The following is a 17,886-nucleotide window of genomic DNA, read 5'->3' on the forward strand; positions in this document are numbered from 1 at the left end:
CATAAAGGCAAGTTTACGCACTTTGTACTTTCACATAAAAAGAACTTAGTTACCATCATATATTGATATTATTTTCTTATAAAACAAAATCAATGTACAGCTTTTATTTCTTAGGTAATGAATAAACTTGGAATCCCATTGTAGAGATATAATCTAAATATTGAATAGTAAATCGGAAATAAATCTTACAAGAATGGTGCGATACTGTGGCAACAACGTTGATGAATCCAACCCCTAAGAAAAATAGCTCCAACTATCCATATACCATCTACAGTACAGGAGAAAATTCAAATGTCCCCACCAATCAAATTCAACGACCTAGATTCTATCTTTCTCTTTGCTAACAAACTCTACAAATAAATTGACAAAAATTTGCACAAAGTGGCCCAAAATCGAAAAGCACGTACAGAGACAATCGAGATAACAATGGAGAGAAGAAGAATGCATTGGGAAAGCAAAGCAGAGATCTGGTGGTGGGAGTTTTGGTTGGATTTATGGCTTCTGTTTTAAGTCTTTCTAGGCTTTTGGTTTGGGGGTTTTGAGTGTATTATTTATGATGAAAGGATTTTATTTAGTTTTATGGGTAGTTTTCTAATTTGTCATTTTTTAGAGGGTAGTGAGCCTAATTATCTCAATTCAAAATAATGGAGCCCAAACAAGGGCTCTTTAATATTTGATTTTTTTTTTTTAAAAAATTCTCGTAATTATATTTTAATTTTTTCATTATCTAAAATTTAGTCCTTTAAATTTTAATTATTTCCTTAAATATTGAATTAAAATAAAATATAAATTGTTGAGATTTCTCCATTTTTTCATAAATTCTTTGTATTTGACATTTAAAATCAATGACTTCAAATTCTCTTTTTTGGTGAACAAATCAAATAGATTGATGCCTAAATTCCTGGTATTCTTAGAAGTCAAAAGGAACTAGAATGTTATTGTACTGTGGAATTCTTTTTGGAATCAACATAACTTCAATTACATTTATTTTATTATTGTCTCGCTTCCGTCACCCTCAGTTCATATCAGAGCAAGGTTCGTTTCTGATTGAGACAAGTTAGTCTTTGTGGAATGAATGCAAAAAGTTTGTATTTGGGATTATGATGATGACGGCTACATTGGTCCTTCGATCTTCGACGAAGGAATTGAAGAATTTGTGAATTTTGGTATGACAGTTATGATGGTCCACAGATTTTCGATGAGGCAACTAGCATAAAGATTCTCAAGGAGTCATCAGAGAAATTTCAAGCCAAATCTCAATGCATTCAATTACTAGCAAACAATGATGGAAACTTCAAGCATTCACTATTGTTTATCACATGAAATATTCTTGATCTAAGCTTGCAAAAAGTTGCTTTAGAAACGATGACTCTTGTTGGCCTTTTGCAAAATATTAACATCAATTTCAAGGAAGCTTCTCATGAGATTTTGGAGTAGCAATATTTGGTGGGTGAGCCTTCTTGTTCTTTTCTTTTTAACTTATTAAGTGCTTGGCAGAATTGGGTGAAGAGTACACTGTAAGATTGGAGGATGAATCTTTTCCAGTCCAAGGAGAATGATGTAGTTCAATCCTACAACTAAATAAAGGAGTTGAGCCTTATTATTTTTTAATTATTCATTTGTTCTTTAAGTCATTGGAGGCTATTTAATCTTTAATTAGTATTTGGACTTCTAAATTTCGTTTTATCTTTTAATTTTCCTCATTATCTAGAGTTAGTTATTATCTAAAATTTAGTTGTTTTCCAAATTTTAGTCATTGCTTTAAATATGGATTGTAGGCCTTCATGACAATTCACTTTTTTGAAATGAAATAAAATATTAACTTTTGATATTTCTCCAATTTTTCATAAATTCTCGATATTTGATATTTAAAACCAATGAGTTCAAGTTCTCTTTTTTTTCGTGCGTGATACAAAGAGTTTGATACCTAAATTCTTGATATTCTTAGGAATCAACAAAAACTAGACTGGTGTCATGCTATAGTATTTTTTTGGAATCAACGAAACTTCGATACTTGCAGTTCATTATTCTTATCGCTTCCACTTCCCAACATCATAAGGGATTGTTTTAAAAAAACCTTTTTTTTTAAAAAAAAATTAATAGATTTTTGAAAAGTTGATGAATTGTATGGTTGAAAAGTTCATTAAAATTATGGGGCCTTATGAAATGTATGATTAAAATTGAAATTTGATTAATTGAAAAGTTGATAAAATCTTAACAAACTTTTATAAAACAAACACTAACAGTTTTTTGGAACATTTTTTAAAAGTTGTAAACTTTCACAACAAATATTAATTTTCAATTTTGATTTTAATATAAAATTAAATCTCATAATTTAGATTGTAACTTAAGAAAAAAATTTCAACCTTTCAAGTTAAAAACCTTTTAATTTTTAGTTTTAACATAAAATTAAAAGACCACAATACATATTATAACTTATGTTTTAATGGTATCAATGTGGGGGGTTGAAACTTTACCTATAAAAGGTGATTGGATTTCATTGTTGTTCATATCTTAAAACAACTTGAAGTATCGTTCTCTCTACAATTTTATACTATATTCATACTATTTTAGCAACTCGATAAGAGACTCATTCACTTATCTTTCTTTGATCATACCCATAGAATGAGAGTCACATGGATTTTATCTTGGAGTCGTGCAGTGTTGAAAGAACTCGCACGAAAGGGAGACATCACAATTTTAGAGCAACGTCTTCCACGTGACTTTCAATACTTGCTTTCTAGATCTCGTCTATTTTATGTTTATATTATTATTGAATTATATTTGTTATGTTATATAAATTGATTATGTTAATTGATAAAAAATATATACACAAATTACTCAAATTTTCTAATAATCTAAAGTCGTGATGGGTAATTTGTATTTAGAAAACATTTTTTATTATATGAAATAATATTTCTATTGAAAAACGGAGAAAATTTTCAGATGCGTCTTTATTTGTCTTCCAATCTTTTCAGTTTTCCTTTTTACAGCAGGAAGCTGATGGGTTATAAATTTGAGGAAGATGGTAAGAATGACTTTGCATGATATAATAGTGTATTTATGATTTTATATATACAGCCGCATGTGTAGTAGCTTGTACGTACTCTCTTATCTCTATAGTGAAAAGGAAAAATAACGGGAGAGAGGGTAGAGTATGAGTTCCTATTATTATATTGAATTTGCTTTTTATGTAAATAGGACATCAATATAATTGGGGTTAATTAGTTCTCTTTCTTTGATTAAATTGTTATCCAAGTTGTGAGAATTGTTGTTGCATCCGTTAAATGATTTTATCATTCTATATAATTCAATAGGTTTTGGGATGATAATGGTCTTAATATGGAGTCTAGATGTCACACATCAATATTTTCAACCTTGCACATTTTCTTGGAATCTTTTATTCAACAGATCTGTGACGTTTGTCTCCTTTTGTTGATTGTGTGTGACATTAACTATGTTTATAAGCTAGACATGGTACATATTTCCAACCTACAATTTTGTTTAGATCTGTAAGTTATATTAAGTTACTTGTCCATAAAAAAAGGATAAAAAAAATAAATTATCCTTGACTTCTAAGAAGACGAAAACCAAGCAAAATACAATTAAAAATAAATAAATAAAATAAAAATATAATAATTTGATGAAATGTTGTATTTCCCTTCTAGGTTGTTATTAAATTTTCTCACTTGCCAAATGGAATATTATCCTTGAGTTTTTTTTATTAAATGTGTTTCTTGTATTGTTGATGAGATATGTTGAGTTCATCCCTAGTAAATAATTTCATAAAGGGCTCTTGGGTCTACACGAATTTTATGTGGTGTTAAAGTTGGTATTGAATTTCATTTTGATGTGGTAAAGAGAGAAAGATATGCAAGTTTATGGAATCATATTTTGTTATAAAAAAAAATGAATTTCTAGTTCACTACAAATATTGAAGTTATTGACCCAAAAGGCTATTTGGAAGACCTGTTCAAACTTCTTGTGAGGAGAATAAACAGGTAAAAGTGAAAGAACCCAACATTTTCAACCACTTCTTGTTGTCAACTTTGTTACTTTTCATTTCTTTTGAGCGAAAACGAAATCTGCTAAATTATATTTTACAAAAGGTTTAATTTCATAATTAATGTACATAATTAGACCAAGTGTAACTCATGTGGTTGATAGTGATTTTATTCTATTGAAATTTGCAACTATTAGTATTATTGTGATGAAAATTATATTTTGATTGCTTGGTTAAAATAAATATTAACGAGAAGATGAAAAACAGTGCCAAACTATTTATTTACACGGCAAAATATATGAGGAGTAATCCGACCTTTGCACTATGCTGCTTGAAAATAAAATGTGGAATAAAGAAATTTTATGTGTGATGTGTATGTACAACTTTGCGTGCATATGAGTTGAAAGAATTCACCAAGAGATAAGATAATGATGCCTTAAGCTCCTAATAATTAATTGGAATAATGCAGAAAAATTGCAAACATACTAGTGAATGGAAATCAAGAAAGTATAGATTGATAAACATGTGCATCAATCATCTCCTCGCTATGTTTAATCCTATCAAAAGAGATAAATTGTAATATCATATATCTACTCAATTCAAGTTGGATTTCCTTGAAATGTGGGGGTATTCAATTATTTGATATAGTTTTTTGTTTCTTTGGTCGATGCTCACAGAAAAGTTGGATGAATATCGAAATGTCATACTTTTTTTTTAAATCTATCTAAGTTATTCTTATTTATTGTGGCACTAATATTTTTTTATAAATGTTTAGAAGTGTTTGTAGACATGGAAAATTTTCAAAGAAACTCCACACGATGAATATCTTCAAAATACGGATGTGAAATGGAAGAGCTCAATGGATGTATCTCCCCAAACATGTTACTAGAAGCCAATATCAGAAATTTCACGAAATTATCTTATTATAATTATATATGCGATATTGACATTTTGAAAAAAATTCTTATGCGACTTTGCAAATGTACGAATAAGCAAGAGTAGAATAAGATTTGCAAATTAATGATATCAAATTATTGTCCAAGAGGAACATGAAATAAATTATAGTTATCGAGAGGGATGGGTTTAAACCCATAAGGGAGTCACTTCCGAGAGTAATCCAACATTTGTGATTGGAGATCCTATGAAGAAGGTTCAATATGGTAGAAACAACCCGCACTGCATGACTTGTAATAGCGCTATTTTATTTGTATTTATCTCTATGGTGATAGTGTTAATAATAATGTGATGCTAGAAAAGGTTTAACCCTAAATGAGTATTGAGAATTCTCCCGAGGTGTGAGTCACATACACACTTGGAAGACTCGCTTATGTAAGAGTTGCCACAAAGCCATGGCTATGGGATTGGGCTATTCCCTATAAACTCCTACTAGAATCAAGATTAGAGCGCATGGTCATGAACACCCCTACTCGCAACGAACTGGGCTTAATTCGGTACCGTGTGTAGAACAATTGAAATTTGGCCAAAAAGACCTAATTCAAGGCTACTCCATTATGGCTCCGTCAAATGGAAATTGTTATCACTAAGTGAGATTCAAGTCCAAAAGATACCTACACTTATTATATAGTATAACATTGCCACTATTATATATATTTATCTATTTTAAAAGCTTAAAACTTGTGGAGGATTGTTGGAACATTTTTTAGAAGTTTTAAAACTTTCACAACAAATATTAATTTTCAATTTTGATTTTAATATTAATTTTAATATAAAATTAAATCTCATAATTTAGGTTATAACTTAAGAATAAAAGTTTCAACCTTTCAAATTAAAAACCTTTTAATTTTTAGTTTTAATATAAAATTAAAAGATCATAATAAATATTATAACTTATGTTGTAATGGTATAAATATGGGGGTTTAAATTTTACTTATAAAAAGGTGATTGGATTTCATTGTTGTACATATCTTATAACAACTTGAAGTATTGTCATCCCTACAATTTTATACTATATTTATACTATTTTGCCAACTCAATGAGAGATTTGTTGACTTATCTTCCTATGGTCGTGCACACAGACGGAAATCCACATGGATTTTATCTTGAAGCCGTGTAGTACCGAAAGAACCCGCACATAGGGGAAGCATCACAACTTTAAGACAACGTCTTCGATGTGACTCCCAAAACTTGCTTTCTAAATCTCTTCTCTGTTTTATGTTTGTATTATTATTGAATTATATTTGTTATGTTATATAAATTGATTATGTTCAGTGATAAAAAATCTATACAAAAATCACTCAATTTTTCCAACACAGTTCAAGTAATTGAAATCGAATTCAAATTTATTTTTTGAGGAAAATCATATTCCATTCTAAATGTATTATTAGCACATCTAAGATGAAGGATTATTTCTGTAGTTTTTTTGTGATTGCGATAGGAAATGAGAGAATCAATCGGGAAAACAACAATGATATTAAAATTGTTTGGATTCTAAAGTTACTTTTGGTGTTGACATTGTTTAGGACAATCTTTGTTGCCTTGCTCGTTAGTTACAAAACTTCATAGTAAAGAGGTCTTTGTAAAAGAGAAACTCCTTAAAGGCTAATTAAGTCAAGAGAAAATCAAAGGAAACTAACGAACTCAATGTGTCAAATAACAACATTAGACAAATAAACGTGGAAGACCTACATAATCTTCAACCCTCACATCATCCTCATTGATTTGACAATATGAAGTATTGCACAGTGGCGAAGTCATGATTATCAATTAGGGAGGGCCAAAAGAATATCGAATGGAAAAAAATAAATATATTATGTATATCTTAAAAAATTTTCAAAATACCTACATAGTATTTTTTTTTTAAAAAATATTAGGGGCACAATTGCCAGTCCTCAACCCTCTTATGACTCCACCACTAGAATTGCCTAATATTTATTATGCATGCGGTAGCATGATGTATATTACAAAGTCTTGCTTCAAGATGCAGCTACAAATGTGACAAATAAAAGTTCAAATAGAGTTTCGATTGAGAACCAAGCATGAAAGATGTAAAATCGTCATCAAACAAGCAACTGGATTCTTGTTAATCATTTAATATTTTTAATACAACACGATGTTCTTAAAAAAGCCAACAAACTCAACATGCCGAATAAGATGCATCAAATAAATGAGGACCTACGTCATGCCATTTTGTAGCTAACCATCGTCGCCTTTCACATTGGCAACATGCTTGATCTTATTTGTGATGCTAAAACATAAATAATTACCTAATCCCAGCTTCTAACTGTTTGATATTATATTTGTTTGTTAAAACTTGACGAGGGTTTCTGTTTGAAAATGAGTTGCTGGGGCTTGGGTATTATGTTTATGTGATTTGTGGGATTGAATGTAGCTGGCAATTGATTTGGGTGTGCATTGGGTAGTGGCCAGTGAATTGCTATTTCACAACATTTAGGGCCATATTTCATTATTGATTTGGAATGATTAGAATCCATAGTAAGCTTCAGTCACCAAACTTGTAATATGTTTGCCTGCCTTTGAATTATTCACCCAATTATAATTTTCTCTAAACGATGCACAAATGGGAACATATATGTACATGGTAAAAACAATTCAATTACTCTAATTAAAGATCCTATTTTACTTTGAGATGTGTGTACATGGTGACCCTATTTACTGTATAGATGCTGAAAAATCCAGTTCACTTTTGATGAGTTTGTTTCACTCATGAATTTTGCACAACTTTACTTGATTATTCGCTAGATCTTGTGAGTATAGAACATTTTTGATATGTTTGTTAGTGTTATTTTGAAGATTAGGAAAGGCGATGCAAAAAGAGGAACTAAAGAAGACAGAGATAAAAAATAAGAAAATTGGAGCAGAAAGACAACGTCTAGAAGCTACAAAACTGAAGAAAAACTGAAATTTGAACCCGAGAGGCAGCACCTAGGCGCTGCAATCATAGCGCCCAGGTGCTACCATCAGCGCTTAGGCACTGCAGTTAAATTGACGCGGCACTTAGGCGTTGTCTCCTAGCACTTTGGCGCTGCCTCTAGATCGTCTAGGGCACGTTTTTGGGCCGTTTTAAAGTCCATAAAAAAACCTAATTTCTACACAAAACAGAGGAGGGACCTATAAATACACCTTTCTCATACTTTTGAGGGATTCTTCACACATTGGAGGCAAAACGACAATAAAAGAGAGATCCAAAAGAGAAATTCAAGGAGAATAACACCAAGCAATTGAAGATTTGAAGCATTCATTGGAAGGAGAATGAGATCTTGATGCAAGAATTTTATTTTTTCTTCTACATCTTTATTACAAATCCGGTGATGTATTCTAAGACAATTGATTGTTTTTCTTCTTGCATTATGAATAGTTAAATTTATTGTTAGGGCGAATAATGTAACCAATTGAGATCCTTTATGTTCTCTTATTAAGATTCTTAGATTTTAATTTTTTTTTCATGTGTTGATTTTGCTATGTATTGAAATCATTAAATTATCTGATCAATAGTTTGATGACTTGTGTGAATCCTTTACGAATAGAGATATGAGTTTAGGATTTAGACCATGTAGTAAAATTTAGTACATTGGTATGATGAGTAGAGATGCCTAAACCATTTATTGCCATCATAATTGAATTTCTAGAACAAAGAACTCATTTAACTAAGTTGATCTTGTATAGAAATATGAAATTTAATTAGTTGAATAGGCTCAATGAGAACTCGAGAGAGGTAAATTGAATACAATAGGAGAATTCGACCGAACACTACATTAGAATTGAGTTTTAATTTGAGATGTAAAGGTGATCAATAGGTGAAGTTATTCTGCTCTAACATCCATTCATTATTTGATTTTCCAACCAATCATGTGAGCTTTCATTTATTTTCTAGATTTTAGATTAAAACTCAAATCATACAACTTTTAATTTGTTTCCATCAAATAGTAGTTAAAGAAAAAATTGAATTAAGTGCTAGAAAATAGTTCCTGAAGGATCAACAATCTAGGCTCTTAGGTCCACTATTATATGTTATGAGTCGTACACTTGCGAAACAAAATTTTACAACAACAAGTTTTTGGCGTCATTATCTGGGACTATTTCTTTTAGTCTTAATTTTTTTATTTTAACTGTTATTTGATTTGTTTATTTTTCTTTTATTTATAGAAAATTGTGTTCGTTGTATGCTTCGTGCTAAAGGCGACGATTTTGAACCGTTTGATTCAGAGATAGAACGCACCTTTAGACGAAGACGCAAAGAACACAAACAAAAATAGCAACATCAAATGGTTGACAATCAACGAATCCCTATACCTATTTAGCCGATTGGACAAATGGCTGTAAGAGTGGTGGCACCACCAGAATAGCAGCATGAGAGAAAAGAAATAAATGAAGGTGATTTGTCAGTATCAATATTTCTGACACCTATAGCAGCACACATGTGCTCTAGTATTATGTATCCAGATTTTGGGATGAATAACTTTCAGATCAGGTCAGATTGAATTAACTTGATGAGCAACACTCTGCAATTCTACATGCTACCTCATGAGAATTCGAACACACATATCTCCAGATTTCTCAGAAACTGTCAGAACTTTCATGCTCCTGGGGTCAATGAAGATACTATTAAATTACGACTATTTTCATTTACATTGAGAGAATGTTGCATTGGAGCGGTTAGATGCGGAGCCTTAAGCCAGCATTACTACATGGGAAGAACTGACCAGAAAATTTTGCAACAAATTCTTCCCACCGACCAGAGTAGCTAAAATCAGATTGAAAATTCAAACTTTTCAACAGAAAGAGGAAGAAAGCTATCACGAGGCATGAAATAGATTTAATAAGCTGATGAGAAAATGTCCAAATCATGGAATCACTCTAGGAAACCAAGTGCAGTACTTCTACACTGGACTTACACCACCGTCAAAATCTCAAGTTGATGCCTCTGCTGGTGGATCAATCATAAGGAAATCAGTGCAACAAATCATGGACCTATTTAAGTTAATTGCCACAACATATTCAATGTTCTCATCAGAAAGAGTTGTACCACCAAAGGTAGCAGGAATGTATGAATTAGACAGCACAACATCTACCAATGCACAGATAGCAGTTTTAACAAAACATGCAGAGTTACTTGTAAAATTGCAAACACATGGAGCAAATGCAATGATGGCCAGTTCAGCACGTGAGAATTGTGGGAGAAATCACGCTACAGAGAGTTGCATGATATTCACTTCTTCAGAGGAACAAGTAAACTTTATTCAAATTAGCTCTCGTAATTTCAACTCATATGGGAACAATTTTCAGCAAGAAAGAAGACCAAGTTTGGGGAAGATGTTTCAACAATATGTGCAGAATATGAACAAGGTGTTCTAGCAAATTGACACGAACTTTCAAAATCAGTAGGCATCCATCAAGAAACTAGAGGCACAAATTGGTCAGACAACACAACAACTTGCAGAACGTCCACAACGAACATTGCCAGACAATACGATGATAAATTCTAAGGAACAGGTGATGACAATTAAAGTAGTGGAGAACGATCCACCCAAGGCCATCGTGAAAGTTAAAGCATATGTAATTCCACTTCCATTTCTCCAAAGACTTCGAAAGAAGTAGATGGAGCAAAATATTCATGTTATAAATACAGAGAGCAAGTTATAATCGCCAGAAATCACTACATAGAGACCCAAAAGAAAAGATGACCATGAAGTGATTGATGAAGCTACAAGGGCAGAAAAATCTGCACCAAATGCAACTGAAAATAGAGAAAGTACAGAAACATCGACTGCCAAAGCACCAAGTCTAGACAAAGCTTACATGCCTTCCATTCCCTCTCCTCAAAAGCTCAAGAAGAACAAATAAGACACAAATTATGAAAAATTTCTCAATATTCTCAAGAAGCTCCAGATCAATGTTCCATTCACTGATGCGATACAACAAATTCCAAGCTACGCGAAATTTTTGAAAGAGATGTTGACAAAGAAAAGAAAGCTTTCAGAGTTTGAAATTGTGGCATTAACTGAGGAAAGTAGTGTAAGAGTCCACAGCAAATTGCCTCCCAAAGTGAAGGATCCAGGGATTTTCACTTTACCAATTTCAATTGAGAATTCATGTTCAATTAATTCATTGTGTGACACTGGCTCTAGTATCAATCTAATGTTGTATTCTATTTAAAGGGAATTAGGACTAGGTGAAGTCAACTCAAAATCAATAACGCTACAACTAGCTGATAGAACAATCGCAAGGTCAAGTGGCAAAGTTGAGGATGTACTCGTAAAAGCAAGAAATTTCATATTTCCTCTGGACTTCATAGTGTTGGACATACCAGAAGATCGAGACATTCCAGTTATATTAGGTCTGCCATTCTTAGCAACGGGACAAACCTTAATTGATATGGAGAATGGTGAGATAATATTGAGGGTAGAGGACAAGCGAGAGACATTCAATAACTACACCCAATATAAGCAAACCCCTAACATCAAAAGTTGCTATAGAGTAGGTGAAGAAGAGTCACCTGATCAACGAGGTTGTCAAAAAAGAAAATCAAATTTTGGTGGATTTCTTGGTCGGGATAAAAATGGAAATATCAAAATATGGAAAGCCAAAAAAAGGGTGCATAAACGAGAGCTGCGCAAAGTGCTATGATGTAAAAATTTGGTTCGAGACACCATGATAAATCAACAGCACAAATCAAGCTAATGACTTAAAAGAAGCGCTTCTTGGGAGGCAACCCAGGTTTTTATTTTATTTTATTTATTTTGTTTTCAAAATTCTGGATAGTTTAATTTATAGCATATTCAAGAATCATCACCCATACATCTTCTATATATAGGTCTTTGAGTAATTAAGCTGGTTATTAGATCTTTGAGCTAAGTAACCCTTGTTCCATAGGTTTAATTTTTTAAATTTGATTTTTCAAGAACATGACGTCGCGAAACACTCAAACCAACATGGACATGGAGAAAATAGGACAAATCTCAAGTTTGGGGGAGAGTGTGGAAGAAGAGTCAATCAAATGCAAAACCAAGATGCCACAACATCATAGGCAATACTGACATTTCAGGGAAATCCTCTCTTATTTTCCTTTAAGTTTAACATCAAGGACAATGTTTAGTTTAAGTTTGGGAGAGTGTATTATTATTAATTGCCTACGTGAAATTTTCTTTGAGTTTGACATTTTGGCTTACAATTATGTTTTACTTTGAGATTTGGTGTTGATTTATGAACTGTGGATAGGATGCATTCTAGATTGATTGAAGCTTAACCTTGCAAAACTCGATATTATACGTACACCAGAATTGATTTTGACACTGTGATTAAACAAGTTGATTCATTTCTTAGATAGGTTGATTTAATTGGACATAGATATTTTTCCTAAACCAAAGTAAATTATTTATTCTTAGACCAAATTTAGCATAGTTTGGGGGTAGCTTTATAGTTGTAGGAAGATGCATATGTGATTTGGATGACATGTGTGAAAACTTATGTGTGAATTGTCTTAAATTAACATGATAAAACTAGGCGAAAGTCCTAAGTTAAAGGTTGATTTGTTTGAATAAGTGTGTGATATGGGCATTGAACTAATCAATGCATATACATTTGAAATTGAAAAAACTTCTCTTTGAAATCTTCATGACTCGAGTAATTAAGCCTGTAAGGGTATCTTAAAATCTGGTGCCCTAAAATCGTCTGACTTGGGAGTCATCGATCTAAAACTCGCTACAAGGATCATTTAGAAGGCAATCAAAGATGAAGCTATATTTGAAACAAAAATTGGTTCTCTTCAAAGCCTTTTTAACTCGGGTCAGTAAGCCTGTAAGGGTGTTTAAAACCTGGTCCCTAAAATCATCTGATTTGGGAGTCATCGGTCTAAAGTCTGCTACATGGGTCATCTAGAAAACTTAATGGAGAAAATGCAAAAAAAAAAGGGAAAAAAACTTGTGAAAAATAGAAAAAGCAAGTGTATGAAAAGAGCAAAAGCACTAAATACCTTGGTTAAGCCCTAACACTTATTTGAGGAAATTTGACTTTTGATGAAGGATAATTAGCTAGTTGAGTCATGGCGGTCGAAGCAATCAAATAATTGAAGAATCCCTGTTCACTAAAAAGTTGACTTGCTACTATTAATGTCCTCCTGGACTCAAGAGGGTAAAGATAGTAATGAAATATTCAACCTTAGGTTACACACTGGGAATGAGTGAAAAGAATAAGTTTGGGGGTGTGTGAATTACACGAGAAATGTAAGGATATATTTGACTACAGAGGGTCAGAGTTGAAACAACTTGTGTAGTCATGGTGGATTACTTAATTCTTCGCGCACACACGTCGATTTTGCACTGGAAGAGTAAATATTTGTTTGGTATTGTGACTTGAAACATGTTTGTGGAATAAACATTAAAATCTCAAATCTTGAAGTAAAAAGCTTGATTGTCCAACCAATTATTTTTTTCATGCTTGTGTGTATCGTCCTTTGGTGATTTAATTGTTCGATGTGTTTGTTTGCTCAAGGACTATCAAACAGTTAATTTTTGGGGTATTTGATGAGTTTCTTTTACTCATGAATTTTGCACAATTTTAGTTTGATTATTTGCTAGATCTTGTGAGCATAGAATGTTTTGATTTGTTTGTTAGTGTTGTTTTGAAGATTAGAAAAGGTGATGCAAAAAGAGGAACTAAAGCGGACAAAGAGATCAAAAATAAGAAAATTGGAGTAGAAAGACAGCGCCTAGGTGCTACAAAATTGAAGAAAAACTGAAATTTGAACCCGAGAGGCAGCGCCTAGGTACTGCCTTCATATTGTCCAGGCGCCACCATCAGCGCTTAGGCATTGCAAATGTAGCGCTTAGGTGCTACAGTTAAATTGACTTGGCACTTAGGCGCTATCCCCTCGCGCTTAGGCGTTGCGTCTGGGTCATCTAGGGCACGTTTTTGGATCGTTTTAAAGTCCATAAAAATCCTAATTTCTACACAATACGGAGGGGGCCTATAAATACATCTTTCTCATACTTTTGAGGGATTCTTCACAGATTGGGAGGCAAGACAACAAAAAAGGAGATCCAAAAGAGAAATTCAAGGAGAATAACACCAAGCAATTGAAGATTTGAAGCATTGATTAGAAGGGGAAGGAGATCTTGGTGCAAGAATTTTACTTTTTCTTCTATATCTTTATTACAAATCTGATGATGTATTCTAAGAAAATTTATTGTTTTTCTTCTTGCATTATGAATAGTTAAATTTATTGTTATGGCAAATAATGTAACCAATTGAGATCCTTTATGTTCTCTTATTAAGATTCTTAGATTTTAATTTTTCCATGTATTGATTTTTCTATGAATTGAATGCATTAAATTATCTGATCATAGTTTGATGATTTGTGTGAATCCTTTACGAATAAAGATATAAGTTTGGGATTTAGACCATGTAGTAAAATTCAATACATTGATATAACGAATAGAGATACCTATACCATTTATTGCGATCATAATTGAATTCCTAGGACAAAGAACTCGTTTAACTAAGTTGAACTTGCATAGAGATATGAATTTTAATTAGTTGAATGGGCTCAATGAGAACTCGAGAGGGGTAAATTGAATACAATAGGAGAATTCGACCGAACACTACATTAGAATTGAGTTTTAATTTGAGATGTAAAGATGATCAATAGGTGAAGTTATTCTGCCATAACATCCATTCATTATTTGATTTTCCAACCAATCGTGTGAGCATTCATTTATTTTCTAGATTTTAGATTAAAACTCAAATCATAAAACTTTTAATTTGTTTCCATCAAATAGTAGCTAAAAAAAAAATTGAATTAAGTGCTAGAAAATAGTCCTTGTGGGATTGACAATTCGAACTCTTAGGTCCACTATTACTTGTTATGGGTCGTACATTTGCGAAACAAAATTTTACAACAACTTCCTCTCTCAAATAGTTTTCTATCAAGAAACAGATTCGTAGGCCCAAAATGTATCGAGGTCGGGACTAAAGAGAGAAAAATCTCAGACTTCTAAATTCGCTATGTGCCAATCGACAAACCAAGCTTGAATTGCCTTGTGTAGTAGCAGGATGGTGGGCAAAAGGCACCATCTCGCATCCTCCTTGCCATTACAAATAATTGAACTCTCAATAATCTACCACAAAACCTATAGCGCCTGAGCCTCGGTTCCCAATATCCCTGGGGGATGTTAGAAAGTTTAAGTCAACAAAATTGAGTAATCTTATCTTCGTGAGACTAGATAGGCTTTTCTTCTACTCTGGTGGCTTTATCTGTATATTCTCATTTTTATCTCTGTTCTCTATATTTTGAAGTGCATTTTTCATTTCAATTTGGTGAAAGCAAAGTTCCTACACCAGTAGTTCATTATGTGCATGCTACAGTAACTATTGTTCTGTTAGAATATAGAGAATACATTTGGACAAAATGATCTGGAAATGATGATTATAATTTTTAAAATTTTTGCTTACCAAACAGTCAAAAATATAAGTTATCTTTCCTGTTTCACTAGCTGTGCACTTTCCTGTTTAACCGGAAGAACTGCAACCAAAGGCCATGCAGGAAATACAGTTTATTGAAATTGTTCTGTTAGAAAGCTTGGTACAACAACATTGCCTCATCCATATGTTCTCCTTGCAGTATTTGAGGTTTAGATTTTTCTGCATCTCCATATTAATTGTAGCTCGTAGTTATTAGATGACAGTTTACTCTGTCATTCTAATTATCTTTTTCTTACAGTAATATATGCACAAGGTCTTTGATGCTTCCCGGGCAGGAGTCTGCTGTGCTCTTGTTGGGTAATGACTAATCTTTATTGTTATCCTTTTTGTTTCTTTTTTTGTTTATTGGTCTTTGGATATAATTAATTAGAGGTGAAATACCAGGCCACGATTTTCAAATGAATAATGGAATCTTTTTTCGTAAATGACATAAAGTTACTATTTTTTGTCTTGCTTATTTAAACAAATTGCTAGCTATCGTTCTTATAAATTTTATGGTCTCGTTATTTTCACATATAGACCTTTTGATTATGATACTGACTAAAGAATATTAATTATCATTGCCACTATTTATCTAGTATAGTTTCTCTATAAATTGATCTATGATGTCTTGTGGCTAACCTTCAGCTATGGTTTTGAGTCACATTGCCATGGTTTTTATTTTTCTTTTTAGTTGCTGTTAGTTAAATAACGTAGATGCATATTCTTCTATTACTTGAAATTGGATTGGTTCATGAAGTCCAAGAAGCTGCACAAGTAGTGGAGTCAAAAGCACAAGTAGCCATGACTTGGGTATGTCCAGTTTGCTCTTCTAGCAGTTTTTTTTTGTCTTATTTTACTGGTTTTGTTGTTTACTCGTAAATTATGGGCAAGAACCATAATAAAGAGGACCTTACTGGTAAATTTCAATAGCCATATACACTAGGCCAAGTGAAATGAAATTGATGTTTGTCACTTGGTATTTATTTTTAAAAAGTACACCATGATCAATTAATTTTTCTCTTTATTTTTGGTTCGAGGACTACTCAATTTCACAGACTAAAATAAAGCATATGGCATGCAACAATTCGATATCCACTGACCATGTTACAAGCTACAAATCTGGTCCAAATGCTTGCTTGCCAACAGGAGATCACCATAATTATGGGATGTCTTCAATATGTGTTGAATATTTTGTATTATTTTAATAAGTTATTTTTGGAGCAGTAATCAATACTTTTGGTATATTGATATCGACTTTTTGACTAGCTAATAATGTTCTTAGTAATCATTTAGATTAACTCTACATTTTGGTATATTGTATTTGATTGCACTTAATACTTTTATTCATTGAAATTATGGAAAACATGATTATATTATATGTGTTAGTATATTTATTTTAATTATTTATTATTATAAGCTTATTGGTAATTAAATAAATAAGTATTTTAAAAAAATGAAATTCACATTTACGATGTGTAAGTGTACGCCATAAAAGAAGTGTATTTACGGCATGCATTTAAAAGAGCTGAGTATTTATGGCGTGCAAGTGCACACCGTGAAATATACATTAATGGCATGCTTTCCTTTATTACACGCCGTAAAAGGATGCAAGTATTTATGGCATCGCTTTATATGGCATGCGCCTGTACGTCGTAAAGAACTTTTTACGATGTGCATTGCACGTCGTAAAAAGTAAACTTTGCTGTAGTGATCTATTGTACATGTGGTTGCACGGGACATATTGCAAAGCCTTGCTCCAATATTTCGTGATACTAAAATATGAAAAATTGCATAAAATCTACACTGCATGTTGTTGCACAGGGCACATTGTAAAATTTTGCACCAAGATTTTATGATGCTAAAATATGAAGAATTGCCTAATATCTATTATGCACGTGGTTTGCACAGGACATACAAATTTTGCTTCAAAATGCCACGATGATCGTGAGGAAGAGAAGTTATAAAATATTTTGGGGTTGAAACCAATGTGTGAAATATGCAAAATCATCATCAAATGCGATCAATTGGATTCTTCTATTTTTGAGATTGCATTTATCACTTAAAAGTATGTTTTTGTCAATACTCGTTATCATTTCATGTTATTAAATGTATTCTTGTTAGTGAAGAAAGTTTGACAAAATCAATTCATCGAATAAGGTAAGTTGAAAAAATATGAAGGACCTACCTCATGCCAGTTGGTTATTTATTGACTATCATTAGCTTTCACATTGGCGTCATTCTTGATCTTATTTTTGACAAGGGAATTGCCTACTATCTACTATGTATATTGTTGCATGGGACATATTGCAAACTCTTGCTCCAATTTTTATGATACTAAAGTATGAAAAATTGCCTAATATTTATTGTGCATGTGGTTGCACAGGGGCAGATTGTAAAATTTTGCACCAAGATATTGTGATGCTAAAATATGAAGAATTGCCTAA

Source organism: Olea europaea, unplaced genomic scaffold (assembly GCF_002742605.1).
Source record: "Olea europaea var. sylvestris unplaced genomic scaffold, O_europaea_v1 scaffold2598, whole genome shotgun sequence".
Lineage (NCBI taxonomy): Eukaryota > Viridiplantae > Streptophyta > Magnoliopsida > Lamiales > Oleaceae > Olea > Olea europaea.